This window comes from Triticum aestivum, chromosome 7D (assembly GCF_018294505.1).
Source record: "Triticum aestivum cultivar Chinese Spring chromosome 7D, IWGSC CS RefSeq v2.1, whole genome shotgun sequence".
NCBI classification, from domain to species: domain Eukaryota; kingdom Viridiplantae; phylum Streptophyta; class Magnoliopsida; order Poales; family Poaceae; genus Triticum; species Triticum aestivum.
The window spans coordinates 42,795,485-42,802,821 of NC_057814.1; the positions used below are offsets into that span (position 1 = coordinate 42,795,485).

A 7,337-nucleotide genomic window follows, 5' to 3' on the forward strand; every position below is an offset into this window, starting at 1 on the left:
CAGACGGCAAAGAATTGGCTGACGACAAATAAGCTAATTCCAGTAGTGTGTTGCTCAGGTGGCACTCCGTTTTCTATTGGAGGGGGCTTGCAATCCATCTTCTGAGACCTAGAGCGTCAGGAGATCTTTGAAATAGATGGGGTTTATTAGTCTGCTTAGATAATGAACGTAACTAACTACTAAGGACACATAATCCCCATCTGTTTCATCTATTTGAAATTTTCTTCTAGAGTTTAAATGTACAAAATTCATGTAGTTGTTGTATTTTGTGCGATATCGTAGTTGAATCACCCATCGATAGACCGAGCAAGAGATGTGCTCAACACTAAGTACCCCGCTCCTATCTCGTCTAACAATAAACTCATTAGTTTTAATTAGTACCTGGTTAACTAGCACATGCTCCGTCAAATGAGTTACTTAAATCGGACATCGGCACATTTTATGTGTGCAAGCTAGCTAATTAATTGAAACATGTAACAAATGATCAATTCAAAACATTCATGTCGTGCATCTAGCAGGGGTATCTTGGATGATTGAAGCTGAACATGTCATTGGTGAATATAGATTACTCCCTCTATAAGGAGATATAAGAGCGTTTAGAAGACTTTCTAGTGTTCTATACACTCTTACAGAGGGAGTACTTGTGTGCTATGGCCTTGGCATCTACTGGTATTATACAATTGGTGCAACAAAGAAGGACTAAAAAAAGCACCGAAAGTACAAACAACTGTACATCTCGCCCCACCAACCTTTCAACCCTCTGTGCAGACAATGATGTGCGTCTAAATATTTCTTCATCTTCAACCAAATCTATATCAGCAAGCTGCAAACGAAAATCCAAAAACTGTGGATCCAGGGGCCTATCTAGACACAATTAGAAATAATGGAAAATACGAAGAGCTTCAAGGAATAGAAGGCACCATAAAGAGGAAAAAAATTCCCCTGGCCAGATAAGCATCAAATCTTATGGAGTTGAACCTGCGCACCCAAGAATACAAGTCATAGCATCGCAATATGTCAATCGACCCAAGAAAGACGGGCTAGTGCTCCATTGACTCATTACTTTTCCTAGCCATGTACGGGTAATCAAAGAAACATCAAGTTTAGATGTAGCACCCCTTTTGTGATTATATAAATATCTTCATGTTAAAATTTCCATAATATTAGAGTGTCCCACCCAGACACTGTTATAATTGGTACAATATGTTTGATATTGATAGGTGCGTCATTAGTGTAAGAATAAGAAACATATTTTTTGTTTATACATGATAATACCGAGTTCATTAAATTCGGGTTCAGATTCCACGTCATCTACAGGTTAGTTGGCTAGTCTTTTGTCTATGATAATACACTGGTGTGCAAAATTGAGTTGTCATGGCGAACAACTCGTCGTGGTATGTGATACTAGATTAGTTTAGCCCAGCATCTGGATCCTGTGTGAGGTTGACTTCCATTGGATGACGCACTAACTAAAGACAAGTTGACTGTCAAAAGTCAATATTACATGGAACATTAGATAGAACGTTCACATGAAATACATGTTTTCCGTCAAAAGAATCTGGGCAACACACTAGATAGAACAACCACTGCTAATACATTGTTTCCGTCGATAGGCAATACTTGGTGGAATAATAGACACTTGTTTCACACATGTTTTTTGCTCTTTGATTTGCTGGGTCTCCGTAGACATGATTTGTACTGTGCGCCGCACCGATGGGTTTTCCAAACAACAGTCCGTTATGTAGCTAAGAAGATGCTTCATTTATGATCGTTTATGTTAATCGTTTGCAACATTATCATAAAAAATCAACATCCTCTCGGGTGCAGGTTTTGCTGAAGGAACTGCTTATGGTCAAATATCGATGTTGGCCTCTTGTGCTATCTCTCGGCGCCTTTCACAACGACTATCGATTGTTGTGGACCAAGCCTTAGTTATGTGCCTCACAAACTCAAATTCACCCTCACCAACACGAAACCTGCAAAAGGCCCTGAACTGCCAATGCTAATTGTGTGACACGTGAATACTATGGCCTTGGACTTCTAACCAACCTCTTTGTTCGACTTGATTAAATGTGGCTTGCTAGGTATGCCCAATTCATGTGTCTGTTCTTCATGAAAATATGATATCAAGTATTTGTCGTTTCTGCATATGCTTATCATGGTGTCCTCCAATATTGAGATAATGGGTTTGCAAAGTCAATTCAAAACCAACCAGAGGTTCCTCTGTAGTTCAGAATAGGCTCACTCTAACATTCCACGACTATGATTTTATCACTTCTTTTGTAGTCATCTCCTGGATTTATCGAAATGCATACTTTTCCCATGATGATGGGACCAAATCCAACACTTTTAGTATATTTTCTATGGCGCGCTTCAGTTCAACACTCTATGTGATAGAAGACATCAATGATTCATTGTTCTTTGGAAGAGAATCCACTTCTCCTACCACTCAGTAATGTTCATTTAGTAGTACAAAGTTAGAATGCTATTTTAAGTGCTTTACATGGTGAGTCATCTAGTGGTATCGTTTTTAATTTAAACATTCAGAGAGAGAGAGAGAGAGAGAGAGTTATGCTCAAGACACAATCCTATGATTTGAAGTGAACAGGAACCGATAAAAGGTGTATAAAATATATCCTGAAGTAACATGTATAAGACATGATAATATTCCACTTCATCGAGCTAAACCGGCTAATCAGTAATCAGAATCCCCACTCCGCTAGGGTCTAACGAAATTGGACATAAACATGTTAGAATAGCCTAAGTGTTCATTCATCTAGCCAACTTGAAGCAAACATATATGTCAATGGAATATACAATGTCTGCATGGCTCAATGTTTCATGGATGTCTAATTTTTCTAGGAACGGCACAAATAACTTCATCACAAACTGGCTACGGATATTTAGCGACCCAATTATCCCTGGTCTCGGCGGCAACATTTATAAATATGGGTAAAATTTGAAGACTAAGAGGAGATCAATTGAGATGCTGCAGTATTATCGTTTGAGTGGGAAAAACAATCATCAAATGGAACTCCATTACTTACATGTGTAAGGTTATGAGGAGGATGGGGCATGGCAAGGGAGGGAGGAGCGGCAAGGCCGTTGATCATGAGCTCTCAAGGACTAGTCAAAGCCAACGGAGGGCTATGGCTCATGTAATGTCGGAAAAACATCCAATACGACCGGTTCTTTCCTCTTATCAAGTGAGATCCACCCACAAAGATGCAATGTGGCAACACCAATCTAAAAGCACAATAGTTGACTTCGTTCCTGATTTTCTTCTATCTTCTATTATCACACATCCGTAGTCAGCCGAGGATCACCATCGTTCTCGAGTACCAATAGGATCAAGGTGATGGCAGATCTCGGCGGCGCGGCGCTGTGGAGACTCGGCGTCTGATGCGCGGAGGTGGACTCGCGCAGGAGGAGGAAGCTCTCTGGCGTCATGGTGGCGTTGATGGCAGAGAGGTCTGGCAAGGTCGGTGCTTCAGTTTTGCTCTGAGGATGGACCGAGGGATGATGGAGGTGACGGCCCTTGCAGCGTGCGGTGCTCACTGGGAGTGTGCCAGACCGGTGTGGGACCCAATCCAGGTAGTGGCTTTGAAGGGATACCCAGCTTTAGATGTTAGGCTTTGGTGAGATGCCTGTTTGGTATTAGGCCCGGACATTCGGCACGCCTTCATCAAGGGGATAGGAGTAGCAACGGTGTTGCCAAGATGATGACTTCAGGCTTATTGATGTATCACCTTGTATGGTTTTTGTGAATAATTAATAATATGGCTGCATGCATCGTCCAGATGCAGAGGCCGGGGATCATCCTTTTCTAAAAAAAAAATAGGATCAAGGTGACGTTCAGTGCAAAAGTGCACGAGTAGGAACATGTGCTCGGATGAGCCGCAAATATATGTAGCCGAAGATAAGCCTACAACACATGCAACATCGCTGGGCGAGAATGTGCTTGGTTAGCAGACATAGAATCCTCATTCTCATAGTTCGCTGCAGGACTTAATGCAAAACAATTGTGTGACAGTGTGGCCGAGCACGAGTGTTACCGGCCATGGTGGTGGACACATCGTCAGTGTTTGACCAATTTGGTTGCAGATTTAGCCAACGCCTATCTCATGGGCAACTGCCATATCACGGCTGAACGAATTTTACAAGCGCGATTGATTTGTATGCTGCATTTAATCTCTGAGCAGTTTCAAATTTTGAAATCCATGGCGCACCCCAACAAGCTGCACACCACGGGTACACTCATAACAAAGGGACACGTGTTGTCACCACTCAGAAAACCTTATCAGGCCTGCCGATTCAAAAACACTACCAAACGTACAAAATTTAAGAAGTTCCATAAAATTTATTAATCTACAACAGTCTACTCAACATTCTAAAATTAGAAATCACATACAGTAATTTACAACCATATCATTAACAGAGGGACATATATCATTTCTTCCAACATGTCTCCATGACTCCACTGTCAATATCTGTGTCAAAGAAACTATATATTCAGAGTTTTTTGTTCGGATTACAAAGCAAAAGAAGATAAACCAAAATACAAGTAAACCAAGCCAGTTTGGTCCACCTGACCCTCCTCAAGTGCACAGGAGCCCGCTTTGGTAGTTTTGACAGTGCCTGGCTGCAGAACAGTAGCGAGCTGGCAACGCTGGGCATGTTCTACATGAACAATTTGTACCGGAACGCCATCTGGCTCAGCTGATTGAACGCCTTCTGAGAGGCACAACGCCCCAGCTCGTGGCACTAGCTAGAACACCAACAGCAGCGACACGATGCTCCAAGACATGGAGGCGCCGCTGCAGCTCTCAGCGATGTGCATGACCACGGCAGACAGAACCATGCCGATGCCCATACACTGGAGCGAGGGTCAGGCGTCTAATAAAGTGGTTCTTTGAAGGATTTAACCCAAATAGAGTTTTGTAAAAGTGGTTTCTTGATCCAAACAAAGAATTGCATAACAAAAAAACAACTAAAACTAGTTTTCCTAAAGTTTCTCCTAAAACTGGTTTTCTAAAGACCCAACTTAAATTCTCCTAAAACTAGTTCTTCCTTTCACATCATGCCTTTTCGGTAGCCATGAGCTGGTGACAAATATAGCTCGGAAGCGGGAGAAGCGTGGATACATGTTCTACTAATTTATTTCAAGTCATGTTGATCTCCCCCACAGATTTCTGATTTGGCTTTCTTGTTCCACCAGTCCCGCAGATGCCCTTTCTTGAAGTTCCAGGATTTGTATGTTCGTATGCTCACTTCGGTTCAGACCGCAGGGCACAGGCGCTAGCCGGTGTTCAGCAAGCCAACCAAGCCGCTCAGGTGGTTCCTGACTTGCTGTTGCGAATCAAATCAGTTGCCACATGCACCAACATATACATTTGCTATGCCAACAACTGCTGGATCTGTAGGGATACAAGCAAAAATAGCACCCTAGCAGGATGCCAGTATCTGAAGCAATTTGTAAAATAGCACCATGTCTGCTTAGCTGCAATCTACTGTATCATAACGTCATGGCGGTTCAGACGAAAATGTAAGTGAGGAAATCACCTTTTAGTCCATCATGGTGCCTCCGGGTTAACCTTTAATGTGGATTGTGCGGACTGAGCCGGGGAAGCATTCTTCACTGGCTGCGGCCACCAACCTCTTGCACACAGCCAGACGCGCAGTTCGAATCCTCCAGCACCTGTCGGCTTCGCCTCGTGCGGTGGCAACAGGACTAGGGGCACTGGATCTGGATGTTCCAGGCTGTTTGGTCAACTCCTTCTGATGGGGAAATCTGAGAAACGACGCAGGAATCAATGGTGGCAGGAATCAACGGCGGCGGCCAACCTAAATCCACAAACAACTACCTGGCCAACCGCAAGTTAGGACTACAGGTTGTCAAATGAGGGAAGGGGAAGAGTAGTACACAGGTTCGGAGCGAGATAGTGCATAGCAAACATATAGCAATCAACAAAATCCCTACTGACAGTGTGCAGCTACCTACAACATATTTAGTTTGCACGAGCGCACTACACGACTACAACATTGTAAGCAGTGCCTAGCAAATCAGCATGAACCATTTCTGAAAAATTGTACAGCTAGTTGACGCAACAGATTCAGATGTCATACCTCTTAGTCCAACCAGGGGCATGAGGGTTGACCCTGTACGTTAACTGCGGATGATGTCGGTGAAGCCCCTCGACGACGCCGCTCGCTGCAGTTCGCCCTCTCAGTACCACCGCCGCCAATTTGCTGCCCGCATCCAGATCCAATATTCGAGTCCGCCTGAACCGCAGGGTTAGCTTGGTCTGTCGTCAACAACGCCAAAGGTACCGGATCTGGATTTCAAGACTGTCCTCGAACTCCTCACTGAGAGGGAACCTAAAAACAAGAAATCATGGCCGACGACCAGTGCTGGAATCAGCTTTCTCGTACGGTATGCTCGCAGAGAAATAGAACGGTGAATCGGCCAGAACTCCACGGAAGACAGCAACACTTACGGTCCACCGCGTCCAGCAAGAACTCAAGCCTGCATCTTCCATCAGCAATCAGCCCCCGCGTTGTAGCCGCCGCCGCCGCCGATAACCCTTGCAATTTCAGCTCCGGGAGATGCCAGGTAGTGGTGCGAGGGGATGCACTCTGGTCAAGGTCGGGTTTTCCAGAACGACCGCCACGCATCCTCCAATAAAAAAAGGCACACGTGCGGTACATGATTCTACTTTTAACGGCACATGTTTCTACAAACGTTTTGTACAGCATTCCCGTTCATGGCTCACCACATTAGCTAACGATCTGGTCCACGGGCCAGAACGGCTGCGCGTCGCGCGACGTCCACACATACGGTTTGGTCCCACTTGAAGCGCCCTGTAGCGTACAGTATACCGCCTGCCTGATCCTTTTCGCGAGTTTCTCTGCGCCGTGTCAGAGCGAATTGTTCGGATCCCAACACCCGAAGGAACGCCGACGATTTCGGGAGCATATGAGCTCGGGCACCGAATCGCCGTGTCCTTATCTACAATATTAGATTTAAGTGGTTGACAATGACCCCACCTATGATATCAGTTGTTCCTTAGAACAAGTACAATAGTGGCTTATAGCCCATTTACACGGCATTTTTGCCTATATGGAGGAGAAAGACACTGAAAAATTATGTGAGTAGGCTCTCTTGCAAGAGCCTAGCTATATGTGTATTCCTAGACAAACGTAATAAATACAATTAAAGAGAAAGAGAGAAGGTAAAAAAGTGTAGTAGTCTTATAGACAACCTTTAAGCCAACCTTATTGTATGAGTGACTACACAATGACTTCAAATGACATTGCAGCTGCATGTAGCCAGCAGT

The 7,337-nt window shown here is 44.2% G+C and overlaps 1 long non-coding RNA gene across 1 annotated transcript; it reads right to left on the reverse strand.

Annotated features, from left to right (window-relative positions):
• Window positions 1–4,488: 4,488 nt before the first annotated feature.
• On the reverse strand, window positions 4,489–6,638 carry LOC123167954 (uncharacterized). The gene is made up of 3 exons (XR_006484152.1): window positions 6,498–6,638; window positions 6,127–6,378; window positions 4,489–5,791 (listed from the first exon to the last, which is right to left on the reverse strand). It is a non-coding gene; the product is annotated as an uncharacterized lncRNA (long non-coding RNA).
• Window positions 6,639–7,337: the final 699 nt, after the last annotated feature.